This window comes from Hippopotamus amphibius, chromosome 11 (genome assembly GCF_030028045.1).
Source record: "Hippopotamus amphibius kiboko isolate mHipAmp2 chromosome 11, mHipAmp2.hap2, whole genome shotgun sequence".
In the NCBI taxonomy this organism is placed as follows: Eukaryota; Metazoa; Chordata; class Mammalia; order Artiodactyla; family Hippopotamidae; genus Hippopotamus; species Hippopotamus amphibius.
Window position 1 is genome coordinate 75,324,472 of NC_080196.1, and position 22,217 is coordinate 75,346,688.

The window sequence follows — 22,217 nt, forward strand, 5'->3', positions numbered from 1 at the left end:
AGTGGTGCAGTGGTTAAGAATCCGCCTGCCAATGCAGGGGACAAGTGTTTGATCCCTGGTCCGGGAAGATTGCTCATGCTGCAGAGCAACTAAGCCCACGTGCCACAACTACTGAAGCCCACACGTCTAGAGCTCATGCTCCACAACAAGAGAAGCCACTGCAATGAGACGCCCATGCACTGCAATGAAGACCCAACACAGCCAATAAATAAATAAATATTTTTTAAAAAAAGAAAAGAAAAGAACCCCAATAGCAGATCTCACCTGGTCACCAGGAAAGCAAACACCTTGCCAGAGAAGATTTGATGGCCCAGGAAAAGGTGAAGTGAAAGACAAGCAGAGGAAATCCAAGTTAGGTATGTGGCCAGAGTGCTCAGGTGAACTGCCGCTGCCGCAGGGATAAATTCGTGAAGGTCTGCACTTATACTACACTCGTACACCAGCTCAAAGAGGGAACACCCCGGCCACTTAGAGCAGATGCGTGTTCACACAGAGCATCCACCTGGCAGGAAACAGCTGGGTGCAAATCACATGAAGTGAGTGGAAACGGTGGAAGCTGGTTGGCAGCAAAGTCATCATAGCTCACTTGCTGAACTCCTCAGGTCCTCGCTGGGGAGGATGCAACTCTGGAGAATGTGTTTTTTCACCCATTGTAAAAGCAGTTGGAAGAATTTGGAGGGGGCACCACGTGACGAGCCCTAACTGGAGTCTTTCTTTCATTCTAACGTCTCTTCCCAATCTTCCATAGATGTTGTGACTTACAGAACCTTGATCGATCAAAATAGCTACCTTTATCCAGAAGAACATCCGTGTCCAGTTCACATTATTGAGAATATTGTTAACAAGACCCAATGCAGTCAACCGCATTCTTATTGCATGTGACCTTATGAAAAGCCCTGTTCTTAAAACGGAGGGCAGAGGAGAGAAAGGAAATGGGACAAGATTCAGCCACTGCCCTCAAGAGGATAAAACAAAAATAATTATAATATAGAATGAGACCACAGATAAATGAATCTGGCATGTATTTGGTGCTTAATAAATATTTACAGAATGAGTGAGTGATTAGATGAGATGGTAAGAAAGTATTTTAGAAGCACAGAAGGGAAGGAGATTGTTTCTGGCGGGGGACATACCGGAGCTGACATTTGAATTTGACCTTGAATGGTAGGTAGGATTTTCTCAGTGATAGCTTGAAATCCACTCCAGGTCAGGGAAGAGTGTGAGAAAGAGTAGGCACTAAAGAATGTGCACGGTCCTGGCAGAGTGGCTGAAGGAAAGAGGAAACTGGTTAGGAGTATGACAGGCAGCTCTGAGTTTGAAAAAGGAAGCTTCAGATGCCAAAGAAGTCGGGACTGGGGGACTTCTTTTTTTAGGATAAAGTCTATGAGGTTCATCAGTTGGTCAATCTATTTGCAGGCTAGTATTCAGCTCACTGCTTTCGTATCTTCATATACATTTGTTGGCCTGAACCATTCCAAGTGCATTTTAAGGCCCTCAGGACACCCCTATAATTACTGTTTGTGCCCATCTGGACTTCCTGCAGTCAGCGTGGCCTACGTCACGAAGAGTGAATTATCAGGGCAAGAGAGAAAATGGTGCAGCCTCTAGGCCCAGTGTGGATGAGGAAAGGAATCTAACTATCTGACTGGCAACCCATCAGAATCCAAACGCAGCTGAGGTTTCCAATACATTCAATCTAATTAACAGTTAGTAAAACCCCGCAACACTCTGGGCATTCGGATCTATGCCCCAAGAGTAGTGCAGAAGCTGATAGTCTGGGGGAGACATGCATCCCAAACAACCATAACGAGCTATCATAAGAGTAGTCCAAACAGAGCATCACCCACGATCACACAAAAGGACCCCTTGGATGTGGGTGCCTCGGGAAAGGTTACAACGTAAGTAGCACCTTTTAGGCAGGAGCCTGGGTCCGACAGAGAGGACCCTCTGTCGGGAGCAGCAGCAAAGGCCTTGGTGGTGGTTCTCAGCACTGGCTGTATATTACAAGCAGCTGAGAAGCTCTTAAAATTACTCACACCCAGGGACTTCCCTGGTGGTCCAATGGGTAAGACTCCGTGATCCCCGTGCAGGTAACCCGGGTTCAATCCCTGGTCAGGAAACTAGATCCCACGTGCCTCAACCAAAGATCCCTCATGCTGCAACTAAGACCCAGCACAGCCTAAATAAATAAATATATTTTTAAAAAATTACACCCAGGCCCGGTCCAGAAATTCTTATTCAAATGACATAAGGAATGCCCTGGGCATCCGTATTTCTTGAACGCATGGTAATCTGGAGCTACAGCCTGGTTTGACGACTACTTTTATAGAGCAAGGGTGTGCTAGAGACTTCGGAGGAAGTGTGGGCTGCGCTGTTTGAAGTTGAGCTGAGGAGGTGAGCAGGGCGGGGCAGAGCAGAGCCTGCAGAGTCAGGGACACATTGGCACCAATACCCTGTGATCCAGTTCCCGAGTATTGAAAGCATTCTTCTCCTTGGACATATCTCTTCCCTGCTGTCTAGGACAGAAAACAAAAGCAACTCTTTCACACATCTCAAACCTAGAGAGAGTCGTGAGCTGATAATTGAGTGGCAGTTCTCACCATTTTTTCTAAGACAAATCCTTCCAACCAGTAGTCATAGCTAGTAAAGAGAGTAGAGAGAGAATGCAGAAAGATATTTCATTTGATCTCAGCAAAAGGAGAAGTAGCATGTGTTTCGAGGAGAGCTAGAGAGAGGAGCATCCTGAACAGTACTCACCTCCCAACCCCGACACCACCAAACCGTGCATAGCAGAGCATGTGTCCTCTCTTTCAAGTGGCTGTCCCTCCATATTCTAGAAGAAACCATGCATTTATCAGGTACTGGGGGGACAGGACCCTAAGGATTCTAATGATACCAGGCTTGACTTGTGAGCCACAGACTATATAAATCAGGGACGTCTTCATTCAGCAACATTTACCGAGCATCTGCTCTGTGTGTCAGGCTCTGTGTTTTAGGGGCTTGAGAACATAGTACTGAGCAAGTCTTGGCCCTGCCCTCCCCTATCCAGCAGAGGAGACAGATGTGTCCCAGACCCTGAGCTTCTCCTGTGATTGGGGAGCACAGAATTTCACTGGGCCACATGGGAGGGAGACACAATCCCGGCCGGGTCAGGGAGACCAAGAAGCCAGACAAATGGTGGGGTGGGGGTGGGGGGCGTCTTCATTCTCAGCAGAGGAGTCGGCAAGAGCTAAGGCATGTGAAACCCCACAGAGGACAGCAGGGATGACCAATGACAAGAACTAGGAGTTCAGTTAAAGGCAACAGAACCTAGAATTCCAAGGATGAGCTTCTTTTTTTTAAATGAGACTGGAGAGAGAAGCGGAGTGGACTCTAAACTTTATCTGGGGCAGTGGGAGGCCAGAGGAGGTTTTTAAGTAGGGAAATGATATGATCAAGGTTTGTGTTTGCAAAGATAACTCTGCGGTTTGGAGGATGGATGGGAACCAGAGGAGCAGCCAGGTGGGGAAGAGAAGGAGGCACAGCGCCAGTCATCGGACCTGCAGGGGTTGAATGACGGTTCACTAGGATAGAAGGTGAATAGGACCCATGGGGACTACTTTCAGTAAGCCTACATTTTGGGGAGAAATATTTTGAAATATTAAATAAACGATGACACAAGTAATTAACTACAATTATGATAAATTCTGGGAAAGAGAGGTACGGTGTGCAGAGAAAAACATACAACCAGGAGGACTCAGCCTGGGGTATCAGAAAAGGCTTCCTGAGGACGTGATTGTTAATGAAGACTGGAAACTGCTTTGGAGCAAGATGAGGCCTGCAAGGTAGTCAAGAGCCTGGTGGCAGGACCTGGTGGCCGTGCTGAGTGAAGACTGTGATCCATATCCTAAGAGCCAAGGGTGGGTTTTGTGGAGGAGAGGATGACCTGGTCACATCTGGAGGTGGCTCCAGCTGCTGAGTGAAGAGAGAAAGGCAGGTTCTGGAGCTATTAAGGCAGCGGTCCCCAACCTTTTTGGCACCAGGGACCGGATTCATGGAAGAAAATGTTTCCACAGACGGGGGAGGTGGGGGTGGGCGGGGATCGTTTCGGGACGATCCAAGTGCATTACATTTACTGTGCCCTTTATTTCTAGTATTATTATTACCTTGTAACATAGAATGAAATAATTAGACAACTCATCATAATGCTGACAGGAGACGGCGCTCAGGCGGTAACGCAAGCGACAGGGGGCGGCTGTAAATACAGATGGAGCTTTGTTCGCTGGCCAGCGGCTCACCTCCTGCTGCGTGGCCTGGTTATTCATAGGCTGCGGACTGGTACCTGGTTGGGGACCCCTATATTAAGGAACTTGGAGTGATCAGTGTGAGGTCTAGGACAGACCCCAAGAAATGACCACCTGGAAGGGATGGTAGGGAAGAGAAACCCGTGAAAGGGGGCGGAGAGGTAGTGGCCAGAGAGGCAGGAAGAAAACTGGGCGAGAGGGAGAGCAGCCCCGAAGGGAAGAACGTCCCTGTGGACTCAGGCAAGACGGGGACAGAGGAGCATTGCTGCGTGTTGCCCCAAGCAGGTCTCAGGCGACCTTGACCAGAGCGGTTCCAACTGAGCGGTGGGTCCAAACCAGATTCCAGAGGTTTGAGGTGTAAACGGAAGCGGGGACGCAAACACTGGAGGGTAAGAGCGGTTAAAGGGAGAAGGGAGGCAGCTTAATGGCTCCTGTTGCACGTGAAAGGGCCCGGGTGGCTCTGCTGCCGGTTACAAATGAGCTCCCTGTCACTGTCAGAGCGGGAAGCGGGCTCCAAATTCACATCGCCAATCGCTGTCTTCCTGCGAGCCAGGTAGGGCGAGTGCTGTAAGTAGGCCAGCCCTGCGAGATAGGAGCTGTTGTTCCACTTTACAGATGACAACACTGAGGCTCAGAGAGGCACTTGCCCACATGTTACCAAGTTAGAGACAGGATTCAACCCAGGTCTGTCCACCACCTGCGAGGCCTTCGCTCTCCCATCACACCGCACTGTCTGCTTGTGTTCTGGCAGCATCTTCATCTTCACACACGTCTCCCCTAAACCCCTGAAGGCCCATGTGATTGTGGTCACAAGTAACCGGCTCTCTTCCCTCACTGTCCACCCCACAAGGCTCGTGAGCTTAGGCCGTGGAGTGGTAATGTGCGTGAAATTTGGATACAGCCACACTGCTTTTGTCACTTATTATCTTCTGTGAGCTCTAATTTTCTTTTTTCTTTTCTTTCTTTTTTTCTTTTCTTTCTTTCTTTCTTCTTTTTTTTTTGGCTGCACCATGCGGCATGTGAGATCTTAGTTCCCTGACCAGGGATGGAACCCGAGCCCCCTGCATTGGGAGCGTGGAGTCTTAACCACTGGACCACCAGGGAAGGCACCTGCGAGCTTCAATTTTCTTGTCATGAGGAAAGAAAGAGAGAGAGATTTTTTTTTTTCCATCTATAGGCTTCATGGAGAGAATTAACTGCAGGCTTAGATGGGCATGTGTGCAGAAAGCCCTTGGCCCAGTGCTGACTCCGTAAGCGCTTGTAAAGGGCAGTGATTGGTGTTTCTATGGTTCTTCTCCCAGCACACACCTGCATGTGACCCCAAACCCAGACTTTCTCCCCGACAGCACAACTGCCAAGAACAAGGTGCTGCTGCAGAGCCCTCCTCACCTCAAACACAAGCTGTTGAGCCTCAGACCCACACCGGCCACCTCAAGGTCATGTCAGGGAAGTCCTTGACCACAAGGGTCTCCTTCGCCATCACCTTGCCCATTGGTGGGCTGTGACTTTCCTTCTTGGAAAATCTTCCCCATCTTCCAGAACCCACTATTTAAACACAATGCGGGCAGGACAGTGACCGCAGACAGACAAAGCAGACAGCAGGCAGAGAAAAATCAACTGTGTCATTGCTAGCAGTGTTAGAGCTTTAAGGTCACGTACTCTAACCCCTCACCACCCGCACTGGGCTGGGCTAATTCGGCCCTCAATTCACTCCAAGAAAGAGCATGTAAAATGACAATGCCTCGAGTCATCTTTCTGTCTCCCAGTGCCAGGAATGAACCTAGGCTTCCATTTGATGTGTATCCTTCCAGACCTCTTCCTATAGACATGCAAAACTACACACAGATATTTGAGGATGATCCTGTGCAAGTTTTTCTCCAACTCACTTTCTCATCTGATACCATGGACATCCCGCCATGTCAGCAATACAAATCTACATGCTTCTTACAAATAGTTACCTCGTTTTCTGTGCTGTCAATTTCCCTGGATGTTTTGGCCTTTAACCAGCTCCGAAATGTTGTTCTCAAGAATTGCACTTGAGACAGAATCCTAGAAGTAGAATTCTCAAACTCATGGTTTAAAGCTGTTAGTTAATACAAGAATACCCTCTGAAAACCCTTTCTTTTCCAGGTCTGGAGCACGGAGACTCCAGGCCCAGCACCCTCTCCACCATATCCAGCACAGTCTTTTCAGGAGAACAATGGGGCAGACCAAAAACAGTTACATTTTGTCAAGAACACCTTGTTTAAGAAAGTGTATCTAATGTATATTGGGAAGATTTCTATTTAAAATGACCGAGAAAAAAATTACTGAGTACCTGTATTTTGCCACCTCTGTAAGGTGTTGGGATAGAAAGACACATAAAATAATAATAATAAATTTTTTATAAAAGACAAGTAAGGGACTTCCCTGGTGGCACAGTGGTTAAGAATCTGCCTGCCAATGCAGGGGACACGGGTTCGATCCCTGGTCTGGGAAGATCCCACATGCCACGGAGTAGCTAAAGCCCTCAGGCCACAACTACTGAGCCCACATGCTGCAACTACTGAAGCCCACGCACCTAGAGCCTGTGCTCTGCAACAAGAGAAGCCATTGCAATGAGCCTGAGCACCGCAACGAAGAGTAGCCCCCACTCACCGCAACTAGAGAAAGTCTGCATGCAGCAACGAAAACCCAACCCAGACAAAAAAAGAGAGAGAGAGCAAGACAAATAAGACATCATGCCTGTCCTCATTTATTCAAACTGGAAGGAAAGGCAGATCTGGTCTCAGTAGAACAGTCATGCGGGGCTGCAGGATTGCATACGACAGCCAGAGACATGGAGCAGAAATAACCTGGAGGAATTTGGCGTGTGAGGGGCACGGGGTGAGGAAAGAGAGAGGGAGGGGGTGCCAGATCCTTAAGGACGGAAACTATTAGAAGCTTTTAAGCTGGGGAATGAGATGCAGCTTTTCATTTCAGGAAATTGTGCGATGGAGGCTGGATGCAGCTAGCCCCATCAGGAGATGAGGAGGTGGGCTGAGAGGTCCCAGATCTCTGCATAGAAGGACCCAGTGAGGGACCCCCAGCCAAATTGGACAGCTTGCAAGGCAGAAGCGTGCTGCTGGTCCTTACTAGGCTGGGAAGTAGGGGCTGAGGGGGCGAGATGGCAATTTCTTGAAAGGGTACGTTTTAGGTCACCGGGGAAAACACTGACTTCCCTGACGTTGTGAATTGCCCTGGAGGAAGAATGAGCAAGGAGGAGCTGTGTTAGACCCCTCTGTCTGCTGCAAGCAAGTGCTGTAAGGATGCAGCAGGGAGCAGGTTTTAGGGCAGAGCCCCAGGGTGAGCACAGTCCCTGGAAGAATGTGGGAGGAGATGCGAGACTGGCCACTGAGACCTTGGAGGGGGCTGGCCTGGGGTCCTCTCTGCCCTGCGGCCCTACCTCCTAATCTAGTTTCTCTTCACTCAGTTTGTAATCTCTTTAGCAGGACAAAGGGCCTGAAATGCCCACAGCGTTTCTGGAAGGGGAGAACTAAAACTACAGCAAAACAGCTGCTGGAGCTTCTCAACAAAAGAGCCATGGCTAGGATTAAAGTGATTCTGGAGAAAGATGTGTTTCAGCCACACAGATCTCGCTGGCAGGGGTGTTTTGGAGGAACTCCTGGGCCCCCAGTTTTCCAGGGACCCAACTCTGAGAAACACTGCCCTCAATTCTTCGCAAGGAGATGGCAGACTTCTCCATGAACCCGATGCCTGAAGTTTCCCCTCTGCCCCAAACCTCGTCAGAAACTTGTTCCTGGAGGCCCAGGAATGAGCTCACCCTCCAGGGGTGTAATTCGGTATCACCCCAACCTAGAAGGATCACAGGACACCCTCAAGCCTCGGCCAAGCGCTCCCAACACACCCCAGAGACTAACAGAGGCCAGTATTGTGGCGCCCATCCCCCAGGAGCATCAATAGGAGCAGTGGCGTAAACAGATCCTGCTCTGCCCCGATGCAGCCACACAGGAGCATCTACAGGAGGCTTGACAAGGCTGCTTTGTGAGGCTGCTGGCCTGGCGCCATCCTGCTTCTCACTCCCGAGAGGTGGCAAGCAACGCCGGCTGCATATCTGTGCCTAAGCCTCGCTACACGTTTGGGAGGCATCCACCAGCTATTTGAGTGGGCTGCAGGTTCACCCCAGGCAGAGGCCAAAGCCCCACACTGTGGCCCGAGTGTTCTCTCTCCTCCCTGCTTTTTTCTGCACGTGAACCTGTGTCTGATCTGATTTGGAAGAAAGGAAGCAAAGCTGGAAGCGTCGAGGCAGGGAGCATAGGGGGCGGCCGCCTGGGTCCCCTTCCACCCTACCAGTCTTGAGCCTCACACAAAGACCCTCCTGTAGGCAGCCAGTCTGTGCCAAGTCGGTTCTGTTTTCACACCTCTCTTTAGAGATAAGAGGTAATGCTTGGGAATCACATAACCGAGTTGCGAAATGAACCTGATCAGCTAAAACTGACCATTTTAGGTGCCAAAGTGGGAACTAGCTCGGTAGGTCTTCAATGGGGCCCCTGTTTTCTTTCCTCCTCACCCATAAGAAAGCCTCTGGTCGGCCAGCCCGCTGGCTACGACTGAGAGCAGACAGGGACTTGTTCTCGGTCAAGTGCACCGATGATCACGCTCTGCCCTTCGGGAAGCACTGGGGTCAGCTGACACCAGGAAGCCAGCTCTGACCCTCCCAGCAGTGCAGACAACTGCTCTGTTGGCAGGAGACACCTGTCAGAAGCTCAGTTACCTAGGCTTGGGGGATTTGCGGGGACAAAGGCCAACTGAAGGGCCCTTGGATCTCTGGTCTCCTGAGTACTACCCACTAGGACCCCCGCAGCTCAGAAAAGCATTATGTGTAAGAATTTTGCACTCAGGGCCCACTGCCAACCCATGCTTGGTCCACTTCCTGAAATAGGATGGGAGAGAGCCCAAATCTAGGTGTGTAAGCAGAAGCGGTAGGCAGGTGCACCTCTGGGAGAGACCACTGTCTCAGGCTGACTCTCCCCAGATCGCTTCTTTAAAACTAGTTATCCCACCACCCCTCACAGCATAGCTGCCTGCCCGCCCCGGCCAGCCTCCTCTCCCAGCCAGTCAGCCTTGGAGGCTTCCAACCACCAGGCCAAACACTGGCTAATTGCAGTTGCCCTAGTGTCAGAATCAGCGTCCTCATTTACCACCACTGAGCTGAGAGGGCCATGTGTAGGGCACCTCCCACCTCATAGACCTTGGGCTCAGAGATGGAGGCCCCCAGGCCCCACAATACCTTGCACAAAGACATTTGTTGAATGACTGGATGAGAAAATGGGTGGATGAGAAGTCTTTCTCATCATCAAAATTGAATGAGAATAAATATCAAGTCTTGGACAGAGCTAACCTGAATGTGGCTGCTCTGGACTGAGAGTGGGGTGGTGACAGGGATCGGGAGGGGGGTTCCAGGCTGCTTCGCTTGTCCTTGCGAACATGTACATCGGTCGGCAGGTATCAGCTGACATCAGATTTGGATAGAAAGCCTGATGGAGACTCAGAACGCTTCCTAAGGTTGGTTGCAAAGGTGAGCTCCACTCAAAGACAATCAGAGGTGAGTGGCTGGACACATCTGCCTTGCCTTCTTTTCTCCCAGATGCTATGGTCTTGACCGTGGCCCTTTCCTGGATAGACAGTGCTCTGCCGGGCCTATGCCACTCTCCTGTGTCCTTGTTCCCTCTTGTTTAGCAGAACTTAATTCTCCTTCAATTATTCAGCAAACTTTTTAAAACAGGGGATCCCAATCTTTGTTCGACTACTACTTTTTATTGTATTATTATTACTGTTGTTGTTATTATTTCATGGACTCCATATACTGAAGATCCTGTCTACCAAACAAACTGCATTTATTAAGAAATATTTCTTGGGATTTCCCTGGTAGTCCAGTGGTGAAGACCCTGCACTCCCAATGCAGGGGGCCTGGCTTCAATCTCTGGTCAGAGAACTAGATCCCGCATGCCGCAACTAAAAGATCCCACATGCAGCAACAAAGATTCCCACAAGATCCGGAGCAGCCAAATAAATAAATAAATTTTTTTTAAATAAAATAAAATGCCCAATCCCTATACTAAAAAAAAGAGAAAGAAATACTTCTTTGCAGTCAGCATGGATGACCAATGTCACCACATTGGGTAGATAGACATCTAGCCCAAAGCAAAAAGGACCTGAGCTTCTTTATCACATGCATCTTATCCAGGTCAGTGCATTAATTTTTATGCAAATTTTGTAATGCAAAATTTTGATAACTTTAGATTTTATATCCTGCCATTGGTAATATTAAAATAATTGAGAATGCCGTCTCCCCCCATACCCTCCCACCCAGGACTACTTAGAGACTTCAAGTTAGAACTGAAGACAGTACATTGAGGTCCTCCTTAAGGAGTGAGGTTTTTGGAGCTTGCAGAACGGGAAGAATTCTTTTCTCCTGGTGTTCTGGGATAAGAAAAGCTAGTGGGCTGAGACAGATCTTGTGGAAAACAGCTTCCCAACTCCGCAGCCTCCGAGTTGACCAAACCAAATTCTTTGCTATATCTGGCTCCCTCCTCCTCATCCAATGAGCACTGAGAGCTGGAAGGGGTCCCACGGAGGTGGGCTCCTTCTTTCCTGTACGCCCTTAAATGGCGCTCCTTTGCCCACCTCTTGTAGGAAGAATTTGTGCCTCTGGTGGGGGTGGTTACAGTAGCAGAGACATTAGCAACATCTAAGGCCCTCTTATCTGGCCCTAACCTACTTTCCTACTTTCCCGGGGAGCTTATCTCTCCCCCACCCACATTACTTATTTTGCAATCAATGGTCTAGGGGTAGACAGTGGTGGGGAGGGGTGGGTGAAACTTGAAAAGCATAGTTTGTATGATAATTTTATGTAGGGGTGAGGTCTGGGGGAATGAAAACAAATGCCTCTTGCTGTCCCAATAATAATTACAGAAAGAAAAGCTCGATAAAATCTTGGCTAATGGAGATCCACAGAAGATAATGCGGAACCAGCCTGGTTTGGAAGAGTAAATGAGCATCTTCAGGGGTTGCGTGTCGGGGTTGGGGAGGGTATGAGATTCCTCTGTTTATCCAAGGAGGGCAGGGTTGAACAAGACCACTTTCTCTGGCCGTGGAGTCTACTCCCAGTCCCTGGTCAGATCCTGCATTCTCGTCCCTCCAGCATGTATTCCATTTATTCGATCCCAGCGCTCCATCCCTTCTAGCAGCCCACGGGCTGCTCTCTGAGGCCCCTACCCTCCTCTGAACCCTGCGCTGGCTGCCCCAGCTGGTCTTCAACATTCACTTGCTCCTGATGTCGTCACTTCCATGGGCCATGAGGGTGTTGGACACTGTTTCGTAGGTGTTTGTGGTTGTTCTCCTCAATTTGACTTCTCAGTTATTCAATACATTAAACATCTTGGGCTTTCCTGGTGGCGCAGCGGTTATGACTCTGCCTGCTGACGCAGGGGACACGGGTTCAAGCCCTGATCGGGGAAGATCCCACATGCCTTGGAGAAGCTAAGCCCGTGCGCCACAACTACTGAGCCCATGTCCCGCAGCTACTGAAGCCCACGCGCCTAGAGCCTGTGCTCTGCAACAAGAGAAGCCATGGCAATGAGAAGCCCGTGCACCGCAATGGGAAGTAGCCCCCCCCAGCTCTCCACAACTACAGAAAGCCCTCGATGCAGCAACGAAGACCCAAAGCAGCCAATAAATAAAATAAATAAATTTAAGCATCTCTAAAGTCCTAACAATGAGCCCCGAGGATAAGTCCAGAACTTTTTAAATGATCTCTTAGCACCCTATACATTTGTTGCACTAATTCTGATAATTAAGCTTTTTTGTACACCAATTTGTCTAAGGTTATCTCTTCCATAGGACCACAGGGACCGTCTGTGTTTCAATCACCGATACAGCAGTAACTGTTTACTAAGGGCTTGCTACATGTACTCTGGGTCAAGTATCTCGTGTAAGGAGCTTTGCACACGTTATTCACACCAACCCTATAAATTAATTAGGGTCACTTCCAATGTGCAAAGCAAGACACTTAGTCCTTAGAGGGGTTTACCAAGGGCACCCAGCAAATACGTGTGGAAGCAGGATTGGAACGCCAGTCCGCCTCACTCCAGAGCCTTTGCACTTCCCGCCACACCGTCTGCCTCTTATCCCCTTGGCCCTGAAATAGTGTGCTTGTTAGGTGACTGAGTGAAGTGGACGAAGGAATGAATGATGCGACGTGTAACAGCTTACCATCCGCATGCCCAGGGTGGACCGTGTCACTTCCAAGTTGTGTTTTTCTCCTCTTTTTATTTTATTTAATTTCTTTCTTTATTCATTTTTATTTTTATTTTACGTTTCGGCCACACTGTGAGGCTTGTGGGATCTTAGTTCCCCAACCAGGGATCGAACCTGGGCCCTCAACAGTGAGAGGGCAGAACCATAACAATTGGACCAACAAGGAATTCCCTATTATTATTTTTTAGATTCTCATCCCTGTCTTAAACCTCTAAGAATACATGCCTTTGTAAAATACATTGTGGTGTTTTGTGTACATTGTTTTAATCTATTTTAATGATGGGAGGGTTAGAGACTGTTCTACTTTTTACTGTTTCAACCAACAGTGTGCTGTTTAAATCCATGCTGGGGTATGCATATCAAATTCCTTACTTCCGAATGCTGGACAGAATTCCGTAGTTTATATCCGCCAGTGTGGACTCACCTCGTCCCCTAGCGTTTGACCCCTCGGTTGCCGCCACTCCCCACCACCACGCACAGCACGCCAGGGCACTTTCAATCCCGTGGTGGGCTCCACTTTTCCATGAGCACGTCTAGCACCCTGCATCAGGGGATGTGAGGCCGGGGGAGCAGGCTGCCCTCTACCTTCTGACATCTTGGACTGTGACAGGCAGCATAAGAAGTGATCTATCAATCCCTTTTGGCTTTGTGCACCCAGGTTCTGAGTCTCCAAGGACACTTTCAGAAAGAATTTTCTACTACATGGTTTGGTTTTTTCCTTTCTTATGCTTATGAAGCTGGCCTGTATACTATTAAAAAGCACCATAACTTAGTAGTTATGTGGGCAGATTCTGGAAACAAACGACCTGGGTTCAAATTCCAATTTTACTGCTTACCAGCTGTACTCAACTTCTCTGTCTCATTTTTCTCATCTGTAAAATGGGCATAGTAATAATAATAGTACCCACGACCCAAGCTGTTGCATTTAGAACAGTGCTTGGCAGGAATAAGCACTTAATAAACGTTGGCCCTCGTTTAAAATACATATACGATCTGAGCCTACAAATCTATTTACATAACTTCTAATACTGTCAGCATAGAAAAGCTGGGACATTAAAAAGAAAATAAAGAGAAACAGATGATGTGTCTGGCTACACCAAAGTAATTCTCTTTGTAATCTCTAAGGGCCAGAGCTTTACAGGCCCATTTTGGGCTTCTAAGACCAAACACTTAGCCATAAACAACAGAACCCCCAAAGAAATCTGTTTCTTTCTCTCAGTCTGGCTCTGAGGCATTTACAACTAACAAGTTCTGGTTCCAGGGGGACCCTGTTCTCCACAGTGTATAAGATGTTCTTGGCTGTCACCATTGATTTTCTACTTCTTTCTGATGCTGGAGCCCTTGAGCGTCTAAGCTGGTTTCAGGAGAGACAGGATCAGCTGTCGGGAGCTTGAGAGCTTGAGCGCTGTGGAGAAGAGCTTCTCTTTCATGTCGTGTGACTCCAGAGTGACTCAGTCCTGACAGCCTTGATTTCAGCTGTATTTAGGAGGCAGCTCTGGTGGGGCTCAAGCCTGAAATTTATGGCTTGTTTGTCCTGAACCCATGCAATATTTTCCCCTGCCTTGAAGATGAAAGGGTTACTATTCTCCACACTTGCCCATCTCCTGCGTTGTGTGGGACGTAGGCTTCTGCAGTGTCCCTCTTATTTATCTGGAGAATTAACTTCTAAAGGATGTGCTCATCTCCCTAAGCAGCCATAGCTGAGGGCCTTGATGTATAAGACCCTAAATGGACAATTAGATGCCTTTCTGAAAAAAGAGTCTTCACGTTCACTCTGTTAGGGTGCTTCCACCCCTACGACTATTATCTGTGCTATAAACTCCATGGGAAGACCTTTGAGTGGACAAAGAAAAGCCAATCCTTCCACAAAGTTATAAATTCCTTGCAAGAAGGCTTGGTCTCTTGTATTTCTTTGATCCCCTACGCGCCTAGCACAGTGTCTGGTACATGGTAGATACTCAAATATTTGTTGATTGATAAGATTCCAAGACTCAGATTGGAGTGAACAGACAACATTTGTCTAAGGAAAACTGAGTGGTTTAATATACAAAACCTTTTTAATTCTCTTTATCAAGAGTAGTCACAATTCTAATGCACCAAAATATTTAAAAGCAAAAATTGTGGTATCTATAAAATATTTTATAAGGTTTAGAATCTGCCTAGTAGAGGTGAATTCAGTTGTTCATTTGTTTTTTTTTGTTTTTTTTTTTTTTGGCCACACTGCTCAGCTTGTGGGATCTTAGTTCCCTGACCAGGGATCGAACCCAGGCCCTTGGCAGTAAGAGCTCAGAGTCCTAACCATTGGACCGCCAGGGAATTCCCAGTCTGTCCCTTGACAGACGTGTATCAAGTTCGCATATACATCAGACACTCTTCTGGGCATCAGAGAAGCAAAGGCAGAGACACTTCCTGCCCTAAATTCCCCAACAGAGTAGAGACTGGCAGGCCAGCAGTGAAGATATTATAAAGGAAGCACTTTGGTGAGGGTGTCAGATTGACAGCAACAAGTGGAGTTGAGGTTCTGAGGCTCAGGAACTGATCTGCCATTGACGTGGTCCCGTGTGGAACCAGAACACCTTGGGGTTGGCCCACGAGCTGGGATGGAGAGCTGGGTCCACAGGGGACTGGCGCTGAGCAGCAGCAGACTTAAGAAAGCCACTGAAACGTCTCATTGCAACTTGCTCATTTTAAAATCATGGTGGAAGGGAATTCCCTGGCCATCCAGTGGAAAGGACGCGGTGCTTCCACTGCCGTGGCCCTGGTCAGGGAGCTAAGATCCTGCAAGCTGATTGGTGCAACCAAAAAAAAAAAATTGTGATGACAAAACCAAAATTACTAATTTGCCGAGAGAATTTAAATTGCAGTTCGAAAATTATAAAGTGTACACAAATAAGTTTTCTAAAAAAGAAGTATTGGACTTCCCTGCCAGTCCAGTCATCAAGACTCCGCACTTCCACTGCAGGGGGTGAGGGTTCCATCCTCATTTTTTTCCCCGAGCCTGGGCCAAAAAATTAAAAATTAAAATAAATTTTAAAAAAGTATGTTCCCAGGACCGACCTCAGAGAATTGTCACCAGGATACATTGATGTCATGCCTGTCAGGGTGCTTCAACACTCAAAGAGCTACACAAACATATGCACCGTTTTAAATCAATTAATGTCCTATTTTCTCACCTTCTCCAAGGTTAAAGCCAAACGTCAGAGACGAAAGGTTGGACGTTGTCCCCTTCAAAGTGCCTTATTTTTGTACAGGACAATGTGACTCAGAGTTTGGCCACATCTCAGGGAGGGGATTTGGGTGTGGCCAACATTGGATAAATTGACAGCAGCACTGGTTAATATATTTAATCTCCACAATTCACAATGACAAAAGTCGTGTGAATCATGACTGCAGGGATGAACCTCTTAAAAGTAGGTCAGATACTAACCGGCCAGGAATAGAGAAAATTAAATACAGGCATGGGAGCCAGTGAATTGTTTGTGCCTCTCTCCACCCTATTCAGTTAAAAAATAGTAAAGGAGGAAGGGAAATGAAATGAAAGGGGCTTGTTAACGTGCCCCCATTTTCTCCATTTCCTAATCCTTTTATAAATTCCATTTAGATGGGATTTGCTTTTAGACTGATTATGTGGCTTAAAAATCAGCATAATTACAAGATATGTGTTGAAAGGAAATTCCTCATCTTGGCTGTTTGGTTTCCTTTCCACTATTGAGTAGTGGATGACCTGGCTGGAACCAGTTTCATTTGGGACCTTGCCCAAGCATCTCAGAGGTAAAGAGGACCTTCACGTTAACCTCACAATTTTTAAATGAGGAAAGCAGGACCCAAAAGAAGGCAGATGGTTTTCCCAGAAACTCAGTAGCAAAACTAAGAATGGGGCTTTTTTCTTTTAAATGAGTTCATTTGTTAACATTAATTATTGTTCACGTAAAGCTAGAAAATGGGATCTTGAAAAAACTAAGTTTAAATATAATATCACAGAGCCGATATTTCAACCGTAAAATGAATCAGGTAATGGACCACTCCTTCTGATCAAGAATGGGGCTCTTGACCAAAGAATTTTTTGGAAATGGAAAGCACAGTCTTCCCCTGTATCTCCACTTCCCTTTTGGCCTCAGAATGGATCTTCTGGGCTGTTCCAGGCCAGGATTTTTCTTGTTCTGCCTTTGGTCCTCCAAAATTTTCCAGAATTTCTAGCATCAATCATCCTTATATTATCAACAACTATCACTTGCTGATTATCATAAGTAACTTTTGAAAAGGTGAGATAAAGCTTCAAGTCTGGAAAACATGATTTGAGAGTAGGGGAAACATTTATAATAATAATAATCATAGATTTTATTAAGCCAACTATTAAACACTTTACTTGTCTGTCTCTTCTAACACTTTCGTTCAACTCCACACCCATTTTACAGATGAAGAAACAGACCAGGTCAAGGGTCACAGAGCTTGAGTGACACACAAAGTTCACTCCAAAGCTCTTACACTTAAACATTAATGATCAGGACTTCCCTGGTGGTCCAGTGGTTAAGATTCTGCGCTTCCACTGCAGGGGGCGCGGGTTCAACCCCTGGTCTGGGAACTAAGATCCCACATGCCATGTGGTTCGGCCTAAAAAAAAAAAAAAAAAATTAATGATCCTCCATGGGCGAACGGGTGTGGGAGAGTGGGATACCTAATAAAATGGAATAATATGCGCTCTTTCCTCAAGGAGGGTCCTGAAATATTATATGTAGTATACACACTATTTGATAGTTATTGTAATAATTATACCGTCTCATCTCACACCCCAGTAAATAGGAGTTTTTCTCAGCAAGGACACTTCCTGGAAGCAAAGCCTCTCTTCCCAACACCCCTTCACATTGATTGGATATTTTACTGTATTTATATTTCTTTTGTATGTATAGATTCATCAAAGAGATTTTTAAAATTTCTTCTTATTCTGAACTAATTTATTAAATACATATAACATTTCTGAGTACCAGACAAGCTTCTAATTATGTCATCCTCACAATCACCCAAAGAGGGAGGTACTATTCTTGTTGCCATTTTACAGATGAAGAAACTGAGACAAAGAGAGATTGGGCAACTTGTCCAGAGTTACACAGCTAGTAAGTCGTGACCCCAGATTCTAAGCCAGGCAGTCAGGCTCCTAAGTCCAGACTTTGACCACGCCATGGTGTCACCTCTTCCACACAGTACAGCTGCCCGGGAAATGTTGGAGGTTAAACCACACTGATGGGGAGTATGTTCTTGGCCTTGCAGAGTTGTGTAGAGTTGTGAGAGGTGCTTGTAAAAGTGCACAAGGACTGCTTCCTAATCATTCTCACTCGTGTTGCCTCCTCCAGGCCTCTTACAGAGTTTCGGTGTCTGGTCGGTTCTTAATAAAGAGAAGCTGAGCTGAATGAGCCAAAACGTTGTGAAGGTCAATGTTGAAAGAGGTGCCCTTGAGTGTTTCCTTTTACATGTTTCTTCTGGAAGTAAACAGACATTTGGGTCACAAAAAGCAGCTGGGAATGTGGACCAAGGACAGTCAGGATGCAGAGAAAAATTCAGCATTGTTGAGGCTGTTTTGTAGGAAAATTGCAAAATAGCTTAATATATAATCAAATGGCCTTTCTCGTTATTCCCGTGTAATGCTCCAAATTTCCCACTTGATCTGTGGTGACTTCTAAAGGTTTAAAATCATTTCATCTTTATGCAATAGGAATTTTTTATAAGCATTTTTAATCATCACAACTAATTTATTTTTACACCTTAAGATAATGACTTCAAAAAACAAAGAAAGAAAGAAAAGAAAATGGCTTCAGGGACTTTCCTGGTGGCGCAGTGGATAAGACTCTGTACACCCAATGCAGGGAGCCCGGGTTCCGATCCCTGGTCAGGGAACTAGATCCCACATGCATGCCACAACTAAGAGTTCACATGCCACAACTAAGGAGCCCACCTGCCGCAACTAAGACCTGGTACAACCAAATAAATAAATATTTTTTAAAAAAAGGCTTTGCAGTGTAAGCTGCTTTGCTAACAATTGGTAGACTAAGCCAGAGACTGGGCAGAACGTGAGGGATAGTAATTCTCACCTACCCCCAATTTTATTCCCAGGACGCTGAGGGTGACTAAGACATCAGACAATAAAACACAATATCTGCGAAGTTAAACAGTGACTTGTGTGTACGCACTCTTACGAAACACAGGAGCACCTGAGAGAGAATTTACTACAGCCAGGCCTCATCTTTTTATTGGCTTTTCATGAAAAAGGTGTGGAATGGAGAGCGACACAGAGGAGTTTTGGCTTTAAGGGAGTGCCTGACCATTTCAGCCTAGGCAACTGATGGGGAACTGAATGGTGGAAGCAGCTCAGGCCATGATGCACAGCTTAATAAATCCGAGGAGGAATAACATTTTATGTGATATATAGGATGGGGAGGGAAGAGGGGAATGTTATGTTTAAGACGAAGGTTGTGGTAGGTGTTTTGCAAAATGGCTGAGATGATTCCTCCATCCCTGTCTTATACCCCTTTGTAATGCAACTTTGCCGCATCCCCCACTGAGAGGTGAGGTGCATTTCCCCACCCCTTGAATCTGGGCCAGGCTTGTGACTTGCTTTGACTAACAGAATGGAACAGAAGTGACATTTATGACTTCTGGGCCCAGATGCCTTGCAGCTTCCACTCTTGCCCTCTTGCCATGCTGCCCTTCTGAAGAAGCCCAGGCTAGCCTCTCTGAGGATGAGAGACCACGTGGAGAGAAAGGCCCGGCTGGAGCCAACACCAGTTCCAGGCATGTAAGTGAGGCCATGAGAGCAGCCAATCCCAGCCTACCTGCCATCTGACCGCAGTCATGAGTGACCCCAAGTGAGACCCACAGAAGAACCACGCAGCTGAGCCCAAATTGCTGACCCACAGAATTGTTGGCAAATCAATGGTTATCATTTAAAGCCACCACATTTTGGGAAGGTGTGTTATGCATCCGTAAACAACTAATATAGACGTTGGTAAGTTGGTATTAGAAGTGGAATGCCAGGGTTAATTAACCTAAAACAAGCGGCATTTGCTTAAGACCAGATAGAGGGCAGAGGCTGGAAAAACGGTAAGGAAATTGTTAGTGAACTAACTGCACTGGAAAGGCAGTGAGGAAACTGCTAAAGGAGACTGGAAAAAAAGGCAATCTCTGTTAGGTAGTGACCAAACAACTGGTCAAATGTTGCCTGCAGTAAATTGGAAGACAGAAAATATACCTAATGAACTGTGGATCTGAGTAAGGAGATTCTGTCTTAGAGAGAGAAAGAGAAGCTAAAGAAGGAACCACTCAGTTTGCAAGCAGAATTTAGAGGGACTATAGAAGGCCCAGTATGTGCTTGATTGAAGAATAAAATCATTTTTCATACCCCCATCTTTTTAGTTGGCAAAAGTTTCTCAAAGTAAGAAATGGCTTCAGGAAAAGATAAAACCAAAACTGTGGCTTAAAAACCTTCTGTCAATACCTCAGAAAACCTAATAGTCCATCTCAGCTGGACAAAAGAACTCTACAAATCTTAAAGTCATTTTCCTAACGTTGCTTGACTTGATGCCCAAAGTGAAGAGAGGTGTAGTTTTTGAAGGCATCGTCCTATGTTAGATGAAAAGGGACAGAGTTAGCTCAAAAGCAAAAGAGGCTTCTGTGTCCTCAACTTCTTATGGGCAGGAAGGAACCTGGGAAAGTTATTTGACTGAAAACCTGAGCAATTCTTAGAGAAAAGGAAATAGCATCTCAGAGGGGTGGAACCAAGAGCCCAGAGAGCGGAGCCATGAGTCGAGGAAAACAAGGGACTAGGGAACTATTCTCAGGCAGAAAACCTGGGCTCTGGGAATTCCCCAGTGGCCCAGTGGTTAGGACTTGGTGCTTTCACTGTTTCACTGCAGGAACCTGGGTTCCGTTCCTGGTTGGGGAACTAAGATCCTGAAAGCTATACTATGTGACAAAAACAAAAACAAAAACAAAAACCACCACCACTAAAAAAAAACCTGGGTTCTAATCAGGGATAATCTCTGCCTTAGAGTAGAGGAACCTGAAAACATGTATCCAGCTGGGTTTCGGAACTGTCCCGCACCAGCGACTGCTGTGTGCCTCCAGCTCTTCCCTTCTTCTGAATGGAAATGTCTACAGTGGCTGTTTGGTCTCCTTCGCTCCTAGTATGTTTAGGTGCAGAGTCCTATAAATTAAAAATACATATTCTCTGCATCATTCTGCCCCGAAACATACAATGGCGCTTTATATGATGTACCAGAGGAGGTTCATCTAGATGTGGGCCTACTTTTAACGACTAGATCCTGAGCTTCAAGCCTAATACCCTAATGGAATGAATCCTGTGGGGAGACCTATTTGTTGCTGTTTTGTTTTGTTTTTTGATTGAATCCGGGCCACGGCAGTAAAAGCAGCAAATCCTAACCACTAGACCACCAGGGAACTCCCAAAGAGAAGCATTTTTTCATGGAGAAGGGATGTGACTGACTATGGCCAGAGGTGGACGTTGGTATATGATTTGCAAAAATGGGCACAATAATTTCTCCCACCCCTGCACGTACATCCCTTTTCAGGAGGACTTGGCTGTGTTTCCCCATGAAGAGTTAAAGCCTATTTACCCACAATCTGAATCTGATTCAGTAGATTGTGACAGAAGGGCGACGATCCAGTCTAAGCTTCAACAGGTCTTGCAGCTTCTGCTCTTGCCTTCTTGGAATGCTGCCCCCTTGGGAGGACACCAGGCTTGCCTACTTGAGGATGAGAGACCACATGAAGGGACCTCTGGCCCCACTAACCCACCAGCAGACCCAGACAAGGCCAGCAGAACCGTCTGGCTGAGCCCAACCCAAGTTGCTGACCCACAGAGTCATGAGTAAATAAAAATGGTTATTGTTTTAGGCCGTTTGGGGTTGATTTGTTACACAGTGATAGATAACTGATAAAAGGGGGGAAGTTGGGCTTCTCTGGTGGTGCAGTGGTTAAGAATCCACCTCCCAATGCAGAGGGCACAGATTCAATCCCTGGGCTGGGAAGATCCCACATGCTGAGGAGCAACTAAGCCCTCGAGTCACAACTACTGAGCCCATGTGCTGCAACTACAGAAGCTCATGCACCTAGAGCCTGTGCTCTGCAACAAGAGAAGCCACCGCTCTGAGAAGCCCGTGCACCGCAATGAAGAGTAGCCCCCGCTCGCCACAACTAGAGAAAAGCCCACGTGCACAATGAAGACCCAATGCAGCCAATAAGTAAATAAGAATTTTAAAAAAAAAAAAAGGGTAGGGGAAGTTTATCTCAACAGTAAAAGACTTTTTTACACCTCCCTTCATAGTTCCTGGCTCACTATGAAGTGGGTAAAATTAGTCTGGGCTCAGGCCTGGGGTGGAGCTTGAGTTTCTCTGATTCTCCCTGGAGGAGGGAGGAACATTAACTACTTTTGAGACTCAGGACTTCCTCAATAGTGGGTAATAATAATGATTACACCCTGAGCACTTATTAGGGTCAGACCCAGCACCCAGCCTTTTCCAAGGATCATCTACTTTAACAACAGGCCCTATTGTACCTATTTGTGGTTGAGGTAAGTGAGCCTTGGAGAGGTTATTTAGCTGGAATTCAAACCTAGTCTCGCCCTTG